Genomic DNA, 23,152 nt, shown 5'->3' with positions numbered 1-23,152 from the left:
GTAAGTGATGTTGCTGACACTTCAGCTAAGCACAAACATATAAACACTATATGGACAAAAGCATTGGGGGCACCTTACCATTACACCCAGCAGGGACTTTAATGACATTGCTAAATAATAAAAACAATAAATTCTAAATATATAGACAGCTTTCTAGCTATAACAGCTTCCATTCTTCTGGGAAAGATGCGCAACTGATGCACAACTGATGTTGGACGAAAAGGCCTGGCTCACAATCTCTGTTCCAGTTCATCCCAAAGCTGTTTGATGGATTTGAGGTCAGGGCTCAAGTCGAGTTCTTCCTCACCAAACTCATCCAACCTTGTCTTTATGGAGCTTTGCTTTGTGCACTGGGGCACAGTCATGCTGGAACAGAAAAGGGCCTTGCCCAAACTGTTGCCACAAAGTTGAAAGCATAGCATTGTGTCCAAAATGTCTTGGTATGCTGAAGGATTAAGATTTCCCTTCACTGGAAGTAAGGGGCTTCTCCAACCGCTGAAAACAGCCCCATTCCAACACTTTTGTCTATATATTGTATTTTGTTATAATTCTCATAGTTTTGGACATATATCCAGACACATAGAGGCTGCATTTCTAGATTTGCTTTTCATAGAACAGTGCATCTCAAGGTAGGGTCTACAATACAACATTTGTAATGAAATTATGGTGTGCCATCAGCTTTGGTGTTATGGTAGTGTAAGACTTCTGCTGGAGAGAAAATCATCTGTACAGGCAATATGTCACATCCCTTCTCGCCCTCACGAAGGTGGAACCTGTTATGATTCTTTTGGGACACCAGTTTTTTCTTCCCTTTGACATTGAAAGAGGAAATTGAAGTGGACAAATTGAAAAGCAGAAACAAATTTAGAGATGTAACCACCATTGCAGTTATTGCATGTTGTTGCTGTTTGTGTCATTTTTCTATCCGAAAGCAAGCTTGTTTAGAGAAGGTGTGATTTTTTTTTTTTGTGAGTCACAAATATAATAAATAGGCATTTAAAAGGTTTTTTTTCTGTAATGTTTTATTCACAGCCACTTTAAAACATTCTAGGATGGGACTGAAGGGGGTTCTTTTCATTAACAGCAAGAAGTTAGATTCGTGAAGGATCACAGTGCTCTTTGATCTTTCGTTCTTTAACATGCTCAATAGCCTGTTTTAATCCTGCTGTCTTTTATCTGTTATATACTTTCACACTGCATTAACCAGAGTAGAAAGGCCTTGTTTCTTCCAGTGTGATAACAGAACAGATGCATGCCCATTTTGTGTGTGTGCGCTGACCAGAAAATAAAAGAGAGGTAGGAGGTCAACGGGACAAGTCGAACTGTACTGGGTTAGTGCCGAGAGTGAAGAGTAAAATATTTTGACATCAATCACACAAACGCTGCTTTTTCACTCCTCCTCCTCATGTGAGAGACTCAGCGTGACACATTACCTTGTACCACTTCCTGAAAAATGCAGCGTAAGCATGTTCACGTGTAGCTCAGTGTCTGTAACTCCACACAATCCAGATGTGTGTTTATATTCAAAGGTTACATGTCTGCAAGCCTGGTTTCTGTTAACCTTGAGCTAACACGCCAGAGACGCTGAACACACATGGCTGTCTGTCTGTGTGTTTGCTGCTCTTTTTGGATTGGTTTGCACATTGCTGTGAGATGATATTGTTTGATGAGCAGTGGAGAAGGTATACACTATGTTTACCTGCTTCTGTTATCGTACTTTGTAGAAGATTAGAAACATGAACAATGAGCAGCTGATGAGCATCAGGGGAGAAGAGGAGATGGAGGTGTCTGATGATGGCATGGAGAACTCGTCTGCCATCAACTGAGACTCAGAGAACCTCAGGTAAACCTATTTGGTCTGTGCATGACACACTCAAAATGAAATAAATACAAAAACAAATGTTATTCTGGTCAAGTGATATTGCCTTTAGAATGTGGAGGTAAATGGCTGTCCTTCACCATCATTTGTTTCTCTGCTCTGAAGCATAGTATTGCTATGTATAATATCAGTAAGTTCAGTAGTTGTAGAAGTTGTAGACAAAGTGTGCTCATTCAAAAAACTTACATTATAACAGAGTCCTTGGAAAGCACAAAACATTGTTGAATGCTATATTACAAACACAAACACAGTGAGAAAGAATCTGTGCCTGTATTATCCTGTAAAAACACGTTAACTGATATTAGAAACAGGAAACACAATAAGCAATAAGTAAGATGTGCAGAACTGGAAATGGAACTAATCTTTAGAAATCTCTTTTCTGAAGAAAAGTTGTGCCCTTTAGGCTACATATTGGGAAACGCCTTGTTATTATTACTGCCGTAAATCTGTGCACTGCTAAATCTGATAAACCACCAAAAAAATTAAATGGGGAACTGGTAATGCTGAAACTTAATCTGATAAAAAAAAATAATAAAAAATAAAAAAAAGTCATATTATGGGAATACTTTGATAGGTTTTGTAGCTGGGTACACAATACACACTCTGTGCACACATTTCTCAGATCTCTGAGGGTTTTTTGTTTCACACAGAAATTAACATGAGGATAACTTGTTATTTTACTGTGGTGCATATGTGTTTGTTAGTGCTGATAACATTCCTGTCAAGGGATGTGAAGGGCAAATAAATCAGTGTAATCCAGACCCCTCCCTGCCTCACTTAACTTTGCTGGTATAAAACAACATAAACACAGAAGGGCTCTCCAGACCCATATTTTTGTTTTCGTAGGTAAATAATTTAATCATAACTTAAGAAGATAAAAGAAAATGATTCCTTTCAAAGTATGTCTTGGCAGACATTATGAGAGACTGTTGAATGCACATATGAAAGATGTTGTGTGGCCACATGATACATTCATGTTAATCATAGATCAAATCAGGATATTGTTACCATCTAATCATGGTTTCATCAGCATCTTCCATGCAACCTATGATTGTTACTTGTTGCCACCATTCAGGAGGAAATATTAAACTTTTTATTGGGTGTCATTCTGTTTTGACTGATAGTCATCACAATAGCAATCTCACATTTGATTAAAAGTGGGAAATGATGTTCTTACATCGCCCTCTACACCATCTGAATGAGTCAACTATGTAGTATAATTTACAATTAGTTTATTCCTATGCTGAACACAATGACCCTGATTCACAAAAGTTTTCTCAAGGCCTACTTTTGTTCAAGTGGAAATCGCCCTCAAAACAAAACATCTTTACTGATTTTGATTCACACCCTGAAAAACCCAGAATGGTCTGCTGATTTAGTTGTGTCAAAACGGAAGTAGAAAAACCTTAGTGTATAGAAAAGGTCTGGTAGAAACATTACTGATGCTGTCCTTTGTCCCTTTCATCACAAACTTACTGCATTCTCACAGATTTCCATAAAGTTAAGTAAAGAACATGAGTGCAGGTTTGTGCGTTGGTTGCTACTGATGAACATCAGCGCAACGGCAAACACTCAAGCTACCTGATGTGGATAAACAAGTTAGAAAAATAATGGTGGGTCTCCAGGCAGCTGATTTAATTTCAAGCAGCAGATTGTAAGCTCAGACCTTAGTTAATGTAGTAGTGTTGCTTTTAAGTGTAGCTCCTAACAAAAGCTTGAGTGCACCAGTACACTTCATCAGAACAGCTTCAGAAATCAGATAAAAAAACAGCCCATGTTGTTGTTTCTTTCCATTTTTATATTTTTATGTTTGCAACCCCCGAGATGATTCATCGCACTCCCAACTGTGACCGTTTGGATCAGGTATAAACACTGTTGGCTTCCAATGCCATCTAAGAAAACATCATATGAGCTATAGTTCTATTTAAGCTAAATCTAGCATGTTTGAGTTTATCTACCAGCACGCAGATGCTCAGTCTGAGGCTTCATCAGGAGTGTTTTAATAGTTAATTTCCATTAAGTCAGTGGGGAAGCTCACCAATGCAGCCTGCATCTTAAAAGACTGCCTGAAGCAGACACGGTTATTAATAGGCAGTAGCCAGCATAATGTGCTGCATCAGAAATTGAGGGTGAATTCTTCTTATTTAACTCAGACCATTAGGTACATAATCTTAACCATAAAATGTATCACTCTTCCTTTACACATTGTACAGGCCAAACCTTTGTCTATTGTCAGATCTTATTTCAGAGTTAACACCTTATTAGACTTTGAAGCCTCTATTTGTAAGTGCACTGAAAAATCAGATTTTGTGCATTTATTAATATATTAGCAGTGGATTTCAGATCAAAATCAATAAATTGGCTTTGTTCTGCGCTGAGGTCAGTGTGAATTAAATTCTTTCAGAAAAGAGGAAAATGAAGAACCCTACTGAAGTCAAAAGCCTATTTAGAGATAAAAGGCACTTTTGGCATTTTTCAAAAGGGACTATATTTCAGTCCTTGCATGGGAACATAATTTCTTAAAGACTCTCATACTCTACATTTGGTTCAGAAATGTAAAAGAAGGAGAATGAATCTTTGTCTAAAAGCCTCTGGGGGATTTCTCTTCACTTTTCCCTTTTTACAGATTAAACAGAATTAATTTTTGCATCGGCGTCAGGAAAAATTTCACGGTATTTTTAACAATTCTGTATGAGGTGAGGGAATAGGGTTTTTCTTGTTGATGACTAAATTGGGAACGTACAGGAAGAGATTTTCTATGAGTACCCGTCTACCTGAGCCCCTGACAAAGCTTGACACTGCTCCTCCAAAGTGGATGGAGGTCAGACAAGTCATCCATCATGCCAGAGCAGCATCAGCACCAGGTTCAAATGGAGGACCCTACAAGGTCTTCAAGAACTGCCCTGGGCTCCTGAGGCTGCTGTGGGGGCTTATGGTGACTGCCTGGAAGATCCAGTCTATTCCATCAGCATGGTGCAAGGCGATCACCACCTTCATCCCAAAGGAAAAGGAGTCCAAAAACCTTGGCCAGTTCAGAGGCAAAGGTCACAAGGCCAAGACTGTAATCTTCTTTTCAGTCTTGGCAAGACACCGGACCAACTTCCTCCTGACCCACAGCTACACCAACATCAGCTGTCACAAGGCAGGTGTCCCAGGGTTTCCAGGCTGCATGGAACACTCCGCGATGATCTGGGAACAAATCCAGAGAGCCAGGCACAGCAAGTCGGACCTGCACCTTGTCTGGTTACACCTTGCAAATGCCTTTGGCTCACTTCCCCACCAGCTCATCACATTTGCCCTTGAGTTTTTCCACATACCATCAAGCATCCAGATGCTGACAGCAAACTACTTCAATAACTGGTATGTTTGCTACACAACCCGGGACATCACAGTTGCCTGGCACCAGCTGGAAAAGGGGATACGAATGGGATGTTCCATCTCCCCCATTCTCTTCATGACCGCATTCGAGATCATCTTGATAGGTGGGAGACAGATGGTGAGAGGAATCCCAAAAGAAGTCCCAAACAGGCCAAAGACTCCTGCCCACACGGAGTTACAAGGATGATGTCACCACCCTCCTTTCTGTCACAACCCAACTCCTGGACGGCCTTCATAAGATCAATCAGTGCTTCCTGCCAGGAAAATTCAAAGTTTGATCCAATGCGGCACTCTTTGGCAGTAACATGCTACAGCTCCCACTCCAGTCAATCGGCTTGGGCTACAATAAGGAGAAGGTGAGGCTCTTTTTCGAGCTAAGAGACTCACCAGACCCATCCATCCAAAATGCAAACCTGCAAGTCCAGACCTGACGAAAGTGGAATGTAGCTCAAGTGGTGGACATGGCTCTGACTCTGGCTTCGGAGGAAGGACAAGGTGTGGGGGAGAAAGGGATCCTAAAGCAGGCTGCAGGGAGCGTTACGGAGATGTCCCTCTAGCTGCTCCACCACCCTGAGATGTTCCAGGATTAAAGGAGCGAAACACCTATGAAGGGTGGCTCCCGGCTGAAGACCCTGCAGCTAGTCAAACGGCACCGTCGGAAGTGTGTCAGGCAGAAATGGTGAGCAGGTAGTTCTACCTGTGCTTACACCTAGTCTACAGAACAATAGACCAGAAACTAGATTACATTCTTGTCTTGGGGATCTAATAATGTATCACTGTGTATGTTTGGGTAACGTCTGAATCTTTGGGTGTTTCCCAAGCAGAGGCCTTGAAGAGCGAGAATGACTCCCTGCTGTGCCGGCAGGATGCCTACAGGAACGAGGTGGAGCTGCTCAAACAGGAGCAAGGCAGGAATCAGCCAATCAGTAATGAGGAGGGCAACATGCACTCCCAGCAGTTCAGCTTCCATTAACATCCCTGCAAGGCATACAGAATCAGATGCCTCATACATCAGGCTGAAAATGTGCAGCTCTTATCGTGAAAGTTTTAGGTCTGCTTTGACAAAACTACCGTTCCACAAAGATTGGAAAATAATACTGCATATTTATTGTTTTATAGCTCCTCATCTGATGTATCCTGTGATTCAAGTTCAGACCATCAAACAGATAAGTTGCTTTGACAGTTTAAAATGAGGAAGATATTACTAGTTCATATAAAACCAAATAGAATATATGTCAGTATCTGAAACAAAGTCGATACAGTTGTGACCTCTACATTGCAGAAATATGTATATGATCAAGTCATTTAGTGTTGCATTTGAGTCTTTTTCCCTCTGCAAAACAAGCAGGAAATTTACCCATGTGTCATTTCCCTTATGAGAATTTCCTAGATACCAAAATAATGATATCACTCAGCAGTTCCGCTTTCTCTTCATTATGAAACACCCTCTAAACAAGCTGATTTGCCTTAAAAGCAGGAGAAATTATTCAGCCTCATTCATACTTGAAGATTATTTACTTATCAGGGAAATAAGAAGTAAAATAAAAGCCCCATTTTTGTCACACAGGAGTGTAACATGACAAGGCATGACAACAAAGCTCAGTCAGCCTATTTTTTTATGGTTCTAGTCAGCACAGTTAAATTTGTAAAACAGCCTCATTTGCTATGAAATCAACATAAAAGCTGTTCACATAAAGAATAAATTACCTCTTGAAGCTTCGTGGCCAGCAACAGGAGGTATATACAGTATGTTACTGAAAATTGATTTGAAAAGTGAAGAAAATATTCTGCTTGTGGCCCTGTTTTAATGTTTGTCAAAGTGGATATCAAAGATGCTGGGGGCAGGATTATGGTCACTCTCAAAAGAAAGGAGGCAAGTTCCACAAGGCAATGAAATTGACTGCTTCCATGTGTTTACAAGGTAGAAAAAGGGTGAAAACAATGTACAGATGGTCATATACTAGATTTTTGTTTTGTGATCATAAACAAAGCAAAACAAACTTTTACTTTCTGGTCTGTCTGTGGTTTGCCAATCTTAACTGGTAGCAACAAGTAAAATTAACCCAGGAGAAAAATGCTAAGGAAGACTGAAATTTAAATGTAAAAATCAGGAATTTATTAACACCTCAAGTAAAAGAAACACAAAAAGCAACAGAAAGAAGGCTACAGTAATAAAAAAAAGAACTCAAGATAATCAGTAAACAAAATATCATCAAAAAGCACTTTGAACAAGAAGCAGCAAAAATGACCAACATGCGTACACAGCAACACTTGAGGCTGCAGCTCTCTCCTGGCATTTAATACCTCTGGTCCTGATGAGTCAAGTGAGCACAGCTGTGTTCAGTCACCTGCTGCAGCAGGAGGAAGAGGGCAGCACCTGATGAGACAGGAGAATGAGCATGCAAAACACTATGACATCTAATGCACATCTTTTATAAATCATATACTTATACTACTACTACTATACCCTTCACACACACTTCCATTTTGTCACTGGATCATCATTGGTGACATTTTCTTCAGTTTCTTCTTTACTGTAGTTAAATTTAAGAAAGAAATGTTGATTAGGCCTTTAATACTAAGTTCTTTGCAGCATTTACTTACCCTAATGGTTGTTGCACTAATCTAATATGATCTGAATGTTCTGTAGCTGCAGGCATGTGTCTATGGAGGGCCTGGGATGTGAATCAATTTGTTGTTGTTTCATTGTACAATACAGTTTGGCATTTAGACAGAAACGACAAACTGGAGGGGGGGAGAAAAAAGAAGAAGAAGCGATAAGTCTTTCAGTCCTGGGGACCAGCATTGAGAAGCATAGCTTTAGGCCATATTTAATAGAATATTATCCTCAGGAACATTTAGTAATCCAATTGAAAAAGAAAACACTTCCTCAGGCTGCAATCCATTTTTCTCATCACCTGCTGTGTTGTCAAATAGCCCCAGCTTGCAGTTACTCTTAGGCGAAGAGATGTCAGACAAAATATTGTTTGCGAGGTAGAGAAGCTTTTCCCCACTTGCATCTCATATGACAAACTGCATTGCAATCACCTTTACGAAATGTATTTCCAGCACTTATTTACGAGTGTAATTTCTGTCTTAAACATAGTTATTCTTTGACCTTCAAGTGACTGAAGTAGTATCAGCAGATGAATTTATTATGTAATGCCACACAGTCTCTATGATGCCACTGTATTAGGGGATAGATGTTCACCCTGAAAAATAGAAAATTGTTTTTATTTCTGTCTATAACTTGTCTTTGCTAGAGCCATTTCTGCACATGACAAAATATCCATGCCACTGTCATTTACTACTGTAGAGTGATAAGCTGGAGCAAGCTTACATAGAAAATGTACTGAAGCAATGAAAAGCATTTAGCTCTAAACCCTTTTACCAGCAAAATATCACTCATTAGTTTCATTAAGTCAACATTTCCCCTCATTTAAATAATGCCAAAACCTCAAACATTTTTGGGGTTATGTTTATCAAGGAAGGTTTGAGTCTGAGAACATCTGTTGTTGCTCCACTGCAACACATTCCCACATACACGTTTACATAGGGGAACTGTGCAGTTCAGCCACAATCTTCTGTTTATCACTGTGACAAGGTTCAGTCTCTGAGGGCTGGAAAGCATTTGCCTCTGGTGCCTGCCAACAGTCTATTCAGCACCAGGTCTAAATTATAACAAATTGTGCACCAGTTCTGCAGTCACTGTTCTGTTTTCACAGTTTTGAGTCGAGCCTCTAAATTAATTTTCTGCTTTTGGGCTTACATCGAATAATGTGTTAAGTAGTAACCTCTTTCAACAAGGCTTACACCATTAGACTCCATTTTTCAGTCCCCAAGTGATGCCCTTCCTTTGACAGACATCTATACATTAAGGAAATGTTAAAATACAAAGACTCAATTTGATAAGGTTTTTGTTTTCATGATGGTATGACCTCAGCATCTTAGAAGCAGACTCATGCAACAGCAATATATGCATAGAATTGTCCTTTCTGAGTAAATATCATCCTATTAGATTCAAGGCCTCATTTACATCTGACTCAGAGGGGATAATCTATTTTAAATGTCATCTGGATTATGACCCCAGTTTATGGGATAACTGACATCTGATGATGTCAGCTTCTGTTTTCAGCTCATATTCCCTTTCAAACTCCTGCTGTATAGATTACATTTTCTCTTATCTAATGTCTGATGTTCAACTATATTGCATTTATTATGTGTGCTACATGTACGTGCACAGGGCAGTATATTTGTTTACCTGATAATCTTTAGAAATACAATTAATACCAGCTGTAGTGTAGGTTCAAAATTGATCATGTCGGTCATCCTGTTAACATGTTAATATGTACAGTGATATGTTCTGTATAAACTGATTGGTTAGCTAACAAAGCCAAAAAACAGATATTTGCTCATTCGACGTAGCTGAACTCAGATATCAAAGGGTTTCCTGCCGCACTGAAATCTAAATTCCAAAAGGAACCTGCCCTAACAGGCAGCTAACGTTAAATTAGGACTTTGTGTGATGATCTCCAGAAACAACTCACCATTTTTTTTTTAAAATGAACATTGTGTAAAGCACTTCAAAACTGCCTCAGTGGATGAGTTAAATGTCTTTGTTTTGTGTTCCTTTTTTCAACCCTAGGAATTTCATCATGTTTTGGGTACAGGCAGTTCTTCACTTAATCACCGTGATGGTGTCAAAATTGATTACAGGATTTGTGCTATTTTTCAGCTACCTGTCTTTTTACCTGTCCTGTCAAGCATGTGCCAACAATTAAACCTGATGCAGACACAGCACAGACCATAAGAATGCACGGTGTAAAAATATTAGGGTGTAACTTCATCCATTCATTATCTTCAAAGAATATGCAGGAAATATATTTTTAATACTCTGTATGAATGAGGTACCAGATATGCAGAGGAGCTCATTATGTGCAGGTCTGCCTTTCTGACCAGCTGAATCACTCCCTGGCTCCTCTGTCTCTTGACCAGCGCTCATTTTTCACTTATCTTGATACACCCTGCACAGTACCACTGTAACAAACTGATGAATTTTTCAGCATCACATTAAACAAATGAGATGATGGGGGACTCCATACTTTGGATTTTTCCCAACAGAAATTTTCACATTTACCAGAGTTAAGGCCCATCAGTGTTGCTGATGCTTCCCTGCAACGGATGAATCTCATCTTCAAAACAGTTGGAATGACCTTTGGCACAGATGAAACATCCATGTGTTCAGATTCATGTGTTTGTATGTGTTTAAGTGGTGCTTCATTTGAGTTCTAGTTAGAAAGAAATGACTTCATGATGGGTTTCAGCTCCTGGTGAACATGCATATTGGGAAAATGATTCAACACATCACTGCCTGCATTTTAGTGGAGATTTTGGTGTATTTAACATGGTGTCTAATGATTTGTTCCTGAAGGCAGGCACTGATGAAGGCACTGATGATGAACAAGCAGCCAGGATCTTTGGTATTAACCATGACTTTACACACAGGAAAAGAGAAAAAGACAGATCTACTGAAGTACCAACAAGACCAAATCATCGTAATTCACAAATAATTTCAGATCCAGACTAGAAAATAAAGGAACAGATCATTTTTATTGTCATCATTATGTCAAGGGTTGCATGTGAATTTATAATCCTTAAGAATTTAACCCTAGTTTGACAGGTGGTAACTGTGATTGTCATGGTAACAGCAATACCATAGGTGGCTTATACTCTCATAGCAGCTACTTTTTCACAAATACAACTGGAGAGCAATTGGTGTATCTGTTTGTGGCCAAACAAATTCATGTTGTTTTAATAAAGTAACCAGTCAGTAATCTGCATTTTTCCATCCTGTCGTGACTGTTGTCTTGTTTTGTATTCACATTTGTGATGAACAGCTGTGGTCAGCACTGACCCAACTAATAAAACCCAACCCCTGTTGAACGCTTTTAATTTGAAGTGAAACGCTTGGTTTGCATTAGTTAGTTTAAAACACAGCACATGTGTTTATGTCTGTATGTGGGCATGCATCTCCCTTTTAAAAAGACACAAGCGAGTGGAGGCAGACAGAAAGCAGGCTGATAAAGTTTGCAGATGTTGGCTCAACGCTAACTTCCATATTGTTGGCCTTTGTCCAAAGAACTCTTTGTCTCTTTGGGTTCTCTAAAACTAATATTAGTGATACTGGACAACTGGTACCGTGAGGCACTTGCCATGTTCTCTGGACTACTACAGCTGATATTCAATAAAGTGAAATGTAAACAATAAAATCACATAACTAGAATATGATGAGGAGCTTTATAAAAGCAATAAACAATTTCCAACCATTGAAAGTAATTCTGAGGCTTTTTTCTGAGATGACGAGCAAACTATTCTGAGAATGTGCCACACATAACCATATCAATGAATCTATTGGTCCTTAGTACTTGTCACATTCTTGTAAACTCATGAGGACTTTTGTCAGGATCATGTTAGACTGATGAGTCTGGGTATCTGGCTGCTGAGTGGTCAGACTACTGATACAAAGTGATATGATACCCTGAATTAACCTGCTTCTGACCTGTACAGACTGTGTGTCAGGTGTGTGCTCCTTTGGATAAAAATAGAAACTACTGCAGGCACAGCCTCCCAGATGACTTCTCGTTATTAGCCTTTAGTGTTCTATTTTAATGTGCTGTGGTTGGCCCCGCCAATCTGACTCAAGTGCGTGCAAACTTATTAAGTGAGACTATCCTGTAAATGCCACATAGTATCAAATATCATCTAAATCTAAAGGATTATAAATTAACATGTGTGAAATGTTAAAAGGGAATCACAATCAACAGAACCCATAATGTTTCGTCTGAGAAATTTCAACTGGTCATGTTTTGCATTTAAAGATTTCTCTCCCTGTTTCCGACTCAAATTACGATGGAGTTGTTCCCTGGGCACATAAAATCCTTGAATGAACTTTTGCACCCAAATGAGATTTATTTTACTGTATGTGGTTTCAAAGCAGAAATGCGTGCATATCTTGGGAAAGTAACCACAGGGATGTTCATTACCGTCACTGTCATGTCTTCAATTTCACTCTTGTAACACTGTATGTTGATGATACATCATTAAATCCGAAGAAGAGACTGACTGTTCTCTTCCTGGTTATTGGAGTCAGCAGTAAGTGGGAGGATTTTAGAAAAACAGGACCCAAAGATAACTAATTATTTCTGTGGAAAGTTGAATGGAAGTGTGTGATCTCCTATAACAGCAACTATCATGGTGCCCTCGAGTGAGGGGCATAAGTAAACAACTCTAGTGAGGCTGTTCAAAGGCTGACAAGAGAATACGCAGACACTAAAATGTATAGTTTGTTTGTTTGCAAATGAAGCACTTTGTTGCTGATAGAACTGTCCCTTAATTGTTGCACAGACAAATGCCGTGATGATATCAAACTGTATCATCTGTCTCAAAAAAAAAAAAAAAAATGAAACTCACTGCTTTTCTTCTCCATAAGAGGCAGACAGATTTTTCAAAATTCTACAAATCACCTACTGGAATATTAAGATCTTATTTTAGTTTTCTTTTCTGGCTGATCTACCATCACTTAGCATTTTTAAAGGGAAGAGGGCTGACAAGGGAATGAGCGCCAAGTTCAATAACCCATGTTTTTTGATGATGGTAATGCTAAAATGGCATCGTCAAATGGTGCTTGACGCTAGCGACTTGTTTTCTGCTTTCAGGTTGTCTTTTTGGTCCACAGAGCTGCTCAGGTTGGTTTGCTGTTACTCAGCTGCACATATTTGACCGACCACAACGGCCAATCTACAGTAATCTACCATGACTGTAGATTTATGATTGTCCCCTACCCACTACTGTATTTATCTTTTGTTCTTTAATGAAGCAATATTGATGTAACACTTCATTTTACCAGTCTCTAATTTTCTAATAATGTTTTCTGACAGCTCATAGAAAGAACTGTGTGTTTTGGTACTAAAACCTATAAATCTGCATTTTCAGACGTTTCCAGTGTTACACGGACAATAAATAAAGGACTGTTTTCCCCAGTAGTTAGTACCATATTTACATTGAGTGACTGTCCTTGGGCTCATTTTTCTACATGTTCTGTTTCTATAATGCAACAGGCAGCCGCAGGGTCGCTTGAAGCATGAGGACCCGGGGCTCTAAATCTGCTATAAATCCCCACCCTTTCTCAGTCAGAGAGGAGCTCTTCTCTCCCACGCATCTTTGTGTAATGTAATGCAACATCATTTCCTAACACCACATCCTCACTGCTGACTCTCACATCTCATTGTATTCTTTGTTCATATCGTCTTAACACTATGCTCTTCGTTGAAACAAGTAAGCCTAATTTATTTTACCTGCCATCAACCTGCATCTCCCTTTCTTTAGTCCTCCCGCTGAAATTAGAAAGAAATTATTCAGAAATGATAAACATTGGTGACAAATTGGTTTTCTATCTGCAGGGATTATTTATTTATTTATTTATTTATGGTTTGACTTCTTAGTGGTTTCATTCTTCTACTGGTGAAGGTTTCTTTTCTCTTCTACCTGTTCTCCAGAGAATTTTACTCTCCATATAAGCAAAACTGTACAGTAGCAGAGTTACTTTATCATCTGGACCTCTGTGAGCATATTGTCGTCTGGTGACATTAAGATGGCAGCGCCTTATGTCCAGCTATTTCTGGACAATCCCGTGAGAAAATCTTGCCACTACAAGCTGTTAATGTCACTGGAGAAAACACCGCTGTGCTCCCTTTGGATTTAAGGTGCTTTGACATTGTTGAAAACAGTAGGACTTGCGTGCATCATTATTCTCCCCCCCCCCCCCCCCCCCATACTGTACTGACAGGCAAAATGCTGTGTGCTAAACACAGCACCAAATGCTCTTATTCACTGAACATTGCATCTGTGCTTGACTGACTTAAGTGAGCCAGTAGTCATAAAAATGCACTGAAAGTCGGTTCACCAGGTATTCAGAAGTAAAAATGGCAAGATAATAGTTGTATATCCCTGTAAAAGGTAAAGCACTATCTCTGACGCATAACTGACGTCCAGGTTTTAAAGCTTAAAGAATGGTATACAACTGTGCCCTGATTTGTTTCTTATTCCCATTCATGTATAATGAATACAAATACAAAAGCAGGTAGAAAAACCTGCGAGAGAAGTCTGTATAACAGAGGGGTATCAAGATGGAAAAATAGCCCAGCTGGCTGAGAACAAACAACAAGGTTTGGAAAAACCTTTTTTTGTTGTTTTTTTTTATTCTGAAAGCCCCTTTTTCAGTCTGAGACAAGTATCAACATGAGCAGTATTGGTCAACAGAGACAAGAAGAACACTGCATGTTGTGCTTCATCTGGAGTTTGTCGAGCCACAGCTTCATCACACTCCCCCACCCTTTCTTTTCCCCAGGAAGTAAGAGAGCCTCTACTACACATGTACCGCACACACGTACATCCCACTCCTCCACCGTTATACACAACCCCAGCATCCACCTGCCATGGCTAGCAAATCAGCACCTACACACAGCACAACCCCAGCAAAACACTGGCGCTTTCTCTCTGCTCTCCCTTCACCCACCACCACTGAAAATGTTTAAGTGTTTGCATGCTCCTCAATCATCTCAGGCCTTGGAAATGTTATGACTGCCCTATGATGACTCTGAAGATGCGTCCCCTCTTAGCATGGCTGCAATGATTAAGAGTCTGTCACCACCAGCGAGAAATGTGGTTGAAGTAAGTGCTCATAATTAGAGCCTTAAAGTGGTCACTGGAGCCTACGCAGAATTATTACCTGAAACTGCAGCTCTGCTCAGCTTTACACAGCTGTATAGTGAGTTTGAGTTTATTGTTAAGTCGTCCAGTCCACAACTTTACAGCCCTGGTTGACTGTAATCTTCTAAGTTTTTTGTTTTTTTTTTTCAGAGAAAAAGCTAAAACACAGTTTACACTTATTTCTTCTCAGCACCAAACCTGTGATTAAGCTGTGAATATTGAGTATTTACCATCTAAAGAGTCAAATATTTCCCTCTGGAGTTGAATGAATGAATGATGTTGTTGCACTGTTAAAGCTGAAAGTGTAAATAAGCATAAGTTTGTTAATAATTTCACCATATCAACTTAAAAGATGTCAGTGTGGTATTCACTGCTTGTTTTTGCTGCCCCCAAGTGGTAAATAACAACAAAACAAACAGAAACAAACAAACAAACAAAAAAACAGTTATTGTAATTTTAGTATGTCCTGCTCTGTACATATATATGTATATCCCGGTTGCAGTTGGTTAATAGTCACATCTAGCTCTTAGATCTCAATACATCAGTTTACCTTCACTGATTCAGTTCCCTACCATCACTAAATAGCACATCTACATTAGATCAGGCTGCTTGTTCATACCATTTCATCATCTGGAGGAGGATAATTTTATTCATCAAGCTCAAAAAAAAACCTCTTTCCTCCTCCTTCCTCCTCCTGGCATATGGTAGGCGGAGAAATACATTACGCATCCATATTCACAGTAAGACAAACAGTGACATGCATTTTACAGGGCATCAGCTCCTCTCATACAATGTGACGGGATAGTTCAGTGTTTACATTGGATGGTAGATTACATATCAAACCATATAAACATTCATTCACTGCGTGCATTCATGCAGGATTGTCACTGTCAGCCCTGCATTATTTCCTAATACCGTGTATCTGTTTCATAATGTAGCTCCCATATCAGTCCCACAGTCTCTTAAATCCTCTCTCTCCAGGTGTCATCATTCATCTTACACATGTCAGCACTGTTATGTTATCACTGCCTTCAGACATGAAAGAGAAGCCACTTTAATCATTTTAAACACCATGTGTGTGTGTCATTATTTTTTATTGAAATCTATTTAGAAGGTATTCTTTGAGCGCATACATTGTGCGCTGTGGATGCAACTCTGATAAGATTAATTTGTGACTTTCCATGCAAGCACTGCACAACAGAGAGCCAATTATTTTGGTTGCTATTTGGGGACTATGAACTGTTTGAATTTTCTTTGACTTTGACTCCAAAACCTGCACAGTAAAATCTGTCTGAAACTCGGCTTCGTTCATGCTGCTGCTACTGTTTGTACGCATGTGTGTGTTTGGGAGATTCAGAGAGGGCTGGAGTGTGAGTTTTGGTGTGTCTGATTGCATTAGCGGGTGACTTGTCTCTCATTGACGTTTCCTCTCATTTTTCTAATTGACTCTAGCTGGAGACATTAAAGCAAAATGACAGAGGGAGCAACCAGAGTGCTAATCAAGTCAGTGTAAGTGGGGAAAAAATTGGAGCCCTTAGTACTCAATACTAAATGCCCCCTCCCCTTTTTTTCTTCTTTCTCCTTCCTTTACTCTTCCACTGATGTGACATGTCATTACAGGCCAACCTTCACAGGGACTGTACGTGTCACTAAATAAATCTTCCAGACACAACTGGGTTAGGAAATGGAGGACCTTTGTTGCAGCAAACTCTCAAATGCATATAAGAAGACATTCACACGTTGACTCCCGATAATAGCATCTTGCACCACACTTTTTTGTGATACTTCATTTATACACTCACACATTCAGACTTCCTCCTCTGTCCTCCTCTGCTTGCGTGAGGTTGCCACAGGCACACAGGAAACAACAACTTGATCATTAGCATCACTTTTTCTCTCTTGTTTTGCTCTTTTGGCAGAACTCTTGTTGCTGGCTTTATTCTTTGCCTCTTCATCTTTTGCTCATTGTCCTTTTTTAATGTAAATTATGTTGTGTTTATTTTCCATTTTTGCTCACAGTGCTAACAGTTTTCCATCCATCCGTCCATTTTCTATACCGCTTATCCGTCAGGGTCGCGGGGGGGGGGGGGGCTGGAGCCTATCTCAGCTGACTAGCGAGAGGCGGGGTTCACCCTGGACTGGTCGCCAGTCAATCGCAGGGCCAACACACAAAGACAAACAACCACACACTCTCACACTCACACCTCGGGGGCAATTTAGAGTAGCCAATTAACCTAATGTGCATGTTTTTGGTATTGTGGGAGGAAGCCGGAGTACCCGGAGAAAAGCCACGCAGCTACAGGGAGAACACACAAACTCCACATAGAAGGGCCCAGACCGGGATTCAAACCTGGAACCCTCTTGCTATGAGGCGACAGTGCTAACCACTGCACCACCGTGCCGCCTGCTAACATTTTTCATGCTTGTTAATATATTGCTGTGCAATTGCATTGCTATGTTATGTACACTCTTGACAGTTCCTGATAATGGGCCTGTGAATATCATGGTTATGTGGTTTTCGGTCTGGAGAATGATGATTTATGTTCCAAGCAGGACTATCGAGTTAAGCTGACAGACAGTTTTAATCTTTTATTTCCTCTATTGAGACTTTTAACTTTGGCAGGTGCTACAAGGTGCCTTTGAAAACCTGAAAAGATTGTTTCATAGTCATTTATTCTAAGGGCAGTCAACAGTGTTAGTCATAAAAGTAGCTTTTCAGTCAAGTTCTTTGATCTGTTTCAACAACAATCAGATGGAAGTTTGGTACAGATATCCACTGTGCCCAGCGAATGAATTTTAATGACTTCAGTGACTCCCTGAATTTTTATATATGTACGAAAAGAGTTCCTCCTTCATAGTGTTGAATTGGGTTACATTATTTTGTAATATTTTTTTGATTGTCTGTTCATTGTATAAACTCACCACAACATGCACTATGAGTACTGTCTCTGACACATTTGCTTTGAGATAATAACTGTACATATTTACATAGCTGTTAAAGCCAAAAATCAGGGCGATACGAGAGAATAAGAGCCTGCTTCACTCATTAGATTACATAACACAGTATGACTTGATTATTATGGAAAATATGGCCAACATCTATCTCCCATGTGTATTGTAAACTACATTATTTATAGAAGTAAACAAAACCTTGTCCTATTTTGCTGCTTGTTGTGTCCCGGCACGTTGCATTTTCACATGTTAATTGTCAAGGACTTTTGTTGGCTCAAAGCATGAAATGAAGAACTTGTAGTGTCTTGGAAGGAAAGGAAATGGAAAAGGAAATTGCATTAGATGAATGGTATGAATGAATGGATTGAATGGATTAGTGAATGGTAGCACTTTATCCAGTTCTGTTGTTCTTCCAGTGCCAGTAATACCTGTGTGATTGGCTCAGGTAGTTAGGCAGTCACTGGTGTTTGTCCTCCATTCATACCCGCTTTGACTGTTTGCTGAGGTACCTCCTTGTGTCAGAATCACTCTTCTTGACATTTTGTTTGATGCTGACTTGAAGTGAGCACCGCAGGAAAAAAGGGACACTTGGCTCCTGAAGGAAAATGTTTCGTCAGAAAACAAAGGGTTGAATCTCTTTGCCTTTTCTCTCCCTCCACACAGTGAATGTAGATGAACTCAGCGGCATAATCTTTGAACTGTTCCCTTCAAGATTAACGAGAAGCATAAGTAAACGAGATCAAAGTGTTTCTGTTTGTGTTGTGGGGATGCAACGGGCTTTTTGGTGAGTTGTGTCTTTTTAGTAAGAATCAGAGTGTGATTGTTCTTCTGAAAACACCTCTTCAAATTATCTGTTATACGCTGTTAAAGTATCACCCTTCAAATTCCCAGACATGTTATGAGGGACATAACCACCGTGTCCATTATTATAGCTTGTGAAAAAGACATCAATCCATGAGCAAACACATATAAAAAGATGAATAATAATTCTATAATTTTATAAAATAATGTTGGTAGTTTTGCAATCAATACAGCCTAAACCGAGTCCAAGTCAAGACCAAGACCTGCATACTGCATTAGAACCTAAATGCGTTTATTCATAGCAAGGACGTTATGGCAAAAGATGTGATTCATGTGGTATGATATGGTCAAACCATTACAGTAAAAAATCATTTAAGATGATCAGCAGAAGGGGGCAAGATGTGTATTTCTCTTTTAAGAATCTAACAGCAAGTGCAGGGAAGATTTAGTAAGAGAGAGGAGCTCACAGTGTGTGCTCATGGGCAGGCAAAACAGCCTAATTAATATAGAGTATAAAGTTTTGGACATGGAAGTGGAGGCACATTGCCCTGTCTCTACTTCTTTTTCACTGACAAGTCTATCTGTTTGTTTTTTTTTTACTTATTAGTGTGTTGCAAAGATGTTGAAGTGCAACTTCACTGGCCTACAAAACCAAAATGAGACACAAGTTGAAGGAACTTTGTTAAATTTCTTGTTGTTGTCCTGGTGAGATCATCTCGAGACCCACCTCCAGAACATCAGCCAATTTCTTGCCTGGTTGTGCTCTACCGGCAAGAGGAGGTGTGGGATTATTTCTCTCCCCACCAGAGAGTCCAGCATCGATGGTTTGGTTGAGCTTGTGAAGAGAACTTCAGAAGTACACAGCTTTGATGAACGATAACAGCATCAGAGCATCATCAAACACTCTCTAATCTGGAGCCATAATATATAAGAGGCTGTTAACAGCGTTGAGTGACCGAGAAGAGCAACTCAGTGTATCCTCGTTTGTTTTTCAGTAAGACGAGAGGAGGGAAAATAATACAAACTGATCTGAACTCGAATATTAATATATTTTTAAAGTCATGTTTGACACGCGGCAGAAATGTCTTAGCATCTTGACAGTTTAATTAACATGTCTGCCTGACCTGTTTGTTCAACCTCAGGGATCATTTCAACCTTCCTGAACAATCCACCTGTTCGGGGCCAACGTTGAGCACATCTGTTCCTACTTGCAGTGTCTGTAGTCCAAGGTAACAGGCAGACACACACACACACACACATATTCTAGACATAGTGACATAGATTAAATTTCCCTGCAGAGCCAACATATGGGCCTGCTGCATGCCAGGGTCCTGTTGTGCTGTTTTTAGCCTGCTGGCACACAAACACGCCCGAAGTGCAGCCGTAGCACCATCAGTTACACTGACACAGTGGACAGGGAAATAAGGTGCTGAGTTAGGGACCATCTCAGAAGTGCACGAAGTGTCACTAGCTTCGTCAGCTTTTTAAAAAGACAATTCGATCAGATTTTATTGTCATTTGGACTTTCTCCCATTGCAGGACAACCTCATTTTCTTTAGTTATGCAAAATGGGCCCGTGTGTTATTATGACCAACTTATTTTATCATGGACTCTTATGACCAGCATCATCTGAGCTCATTGCACCTCCTCTAGTTTAAAAAAAGAAATGTGCAACATGGCCCAGTGAAATTCTAACACTAACGGCCTGTTCTCCACACAAAACATAACTCAACAACTTCAGGTATAAGCCACCTCCACCTCTGCTATGATCTGAGTACAGATATGTGTGAGACATGAACATATACAAATGGTAGCTTTCCATTACCCCTCAAGTAGTGGCACACTTAAACTGGGAGTTGCCTGATTTAACCTCACAGCCTGAGCAGATAAGAAAATCCACAGCCGTTGGGGCAGTTTGGCAGGTGTATCCCACCGGGTTTTTTCTTCTAATGTAGAACAAAGCACTACTGACCTTCTCTATGGTCAAAGTCTTGTTTGTCTTGACCTTTCAGATCTCAGCTACTACTTTGTTAATAGCAAGAATCAGCGATTTTTGTTATTGCTCTGTTTAAGCCTCTCTGTTTCTGTGCTGCTCTTCTATTGCTGTCTAATTTTATCGCACGTCCTCGTTTGCACAACTTATTGATAAATATATTCATGCTCTGCGTCCGTCTGCTGCTGCTGGTGCCACTGCCAGTTTAGACTGTTAGTCAGCCTGATTTCTCTTCACGTTTGAGCTCATTTCTGGTGTATAACTGAACTGAGCTTTGTTTTCACCAGACAGTCAGTGGTGTTTTTGCTGGATCTCATTGGTCTTAATTGATGTTATATGGATTGGTACTGGTATATGAGTGTAGTGAAGCTCCAAGTAATGATCATTTTCATAACTGAGTACTCTAATACTTTTTGATGATCTGATTGAAAATGTAGTTTTTGTCAGAAAATAGTGAAATGCCAATCACAATTTCCCAGGGCCCAAGGTCATATTTTATTTACAATATAAAACAGAAAAAAGGTGAAATGCACTTTCAACCCCATTTTATGTAACTTTTTAGACATTTAACAAAAGTTTAGGAAATTGATTCTCTGTTGATCGAGTGTTCAACTAATTAAAACAAATCATTTCAGTATTTAAGTTTAGAAAACTGTTATGTTTAGGAAAAAGTTAGGGAATATTACCTCTGTAAAAGATCAGATATATATAATGCACATTCTCAGAAACATTGCAACATATTTCTGCTCTTTTATTGTGGATTAAACAAATGAGAAAACATGGTAATAAGTGAGCTCTAAAGGTGCTGGTAAACAGACTGTTTTTGTTTTGGGACAAAGCCAGTTTAACTGTTTCTGTTTTCGGTCTTCATGCTAAGCTAAGGTAATCTTCTCCGGCTTCATATTTATTCTACATGCGTGATTAATATCAATCTTCTCCTCTAACTCAGTGTAAGAAAGCAAATAATGGTATTTTCCAAAATGCTGAACCGTTGATTTAAATGTGTATGACATGCATATGTAGGTGTTATGTGTACATTTTGAATGTACTTGGCGGTGTGCTGCTGTTTGCCTGTGTATCGGTTGTTTCAACACTGACTGTGTGCATCAAGCAGCCCACAGAGTTTTGTCAATACCACTGGCTGGCCTCCCCAGCAACAAGCCCAATCTTCTGTGCTTATCTACCGACTCCACACTCACACAGCTCCATTGTCTGTAATGCCACCCCAGTCCTATCTCCATGATGAACCTTAATGCATCCTGACATCAGCACACTTGAACAACCTTGTTATTAATTCAAGACAGTGGCAGCAGCTCGTACGGTGATTTTGTGTCTCCACTATCACCTTAGCCTTTGTGATTCTCCTTAGCCCACCTGGTATTTGTGAGCCAGTTTAAATCCTGTCATGTAGCTCAAATGTCTTGATGCTTGGCCTATTCATTGGCTTTAAGTGTTGGGCATGAGTGTGAGCATAATGAAGATGAAGAGCGGTGGTGTGAATAGTGGAGGTGTGAGAATGTCTGCCTTAATTTGTGCACAAAATTAACTTGGTGTGGCAGCTAACATTTGCCGGTGTTACGTGCGTGTGTCTGCAGATTAACCCCGGTGAGGTGGAGGCTCGTCTTTCTCGACTGCCCTCCTTCAGACAGGAGCTAACTGGTGTCGGAGCCACAATAGAGAAACACTGGACCTGCTGTGGCTTTCCGAGCATCAAGAGCACATAGACTCTGCTGGTGACACTTGTGGGACATAGGAGAGACAACGGGGACCACAGGGACGTGGATGACACTCTAAGCCCACAATTAATGGAGACGCAGGGTTTCGCCTGCACAGAAGAGTGCAAATTATTCGTGGCAGATGTCAGATTAGGAAGGACTGTTCTGCATAGGTGGCAGAGAGATAAATATACAGGTTCTCTTACTGGGAGACCTGGACTAAACAGCTACACAGAAAGGACATCAAGATACACTTTCAACCTCAAAACTCTCTGGCTATCTTCATTTTGTACATGGTTTGGATGGTTTGCTGTTATTTTCACATCTCTCAGGTGTTGATTTATGCTCCCATTTGATGCCACATAATTGCACTTTTAGCTCTTAAATGGGCAATGAAGAGCAGACAGAGTAATCATTAGGAAACTGTGAATGTTAGAATAAGAACAAACATGTTTCTGTGCAGTTGTTGAACTTCTTGTCTGATGTGTTTTCTAAACAGGTAAACAGCTCTGATGACGTAGATGATGCCTTAACGATAGACTAATGATTGCCAACCCAACAAAGGCAGTGAAATGCCTTTACAGTTTCAGGTGGTTTGTCGGCTTATAAAAATGGATTTATGAGAAGTAACAGATAAAACAAAATCATGCGACAAAACATCCAGAG

At 39.9% G+C, this 23,152-nt stretch overlaps 1 pseudogene; it reads left to right on the top strand.

Moving 5' to 3' along the window:
- Positions 1-6,381, top strand: part of LOC124068632 — a 175,875-nt pseudogene extending 169,494 nt beyond the window's left edge.
- Positions 6,382-23,152: the final 16,771 nt, after the last annotated feature.

Source organism: Scatophagus argus, chromosome 12 (assembly GCF_020382885.2).
Source record: "Scatophagus argus isolate fScaArg1 chromosome 12, fScaArg1.pri, whole genome shotgun sequence".
NCBI lineage: Eukaryota > Metazoa > Chordata > Actinopteri > Scatophagidae > Scatophagus > Scatophagus argus.
Note: the sequence above shows the minus strand (reverse complement) of the source record. Positions and strands in the feature narration are given on the sequence as shown.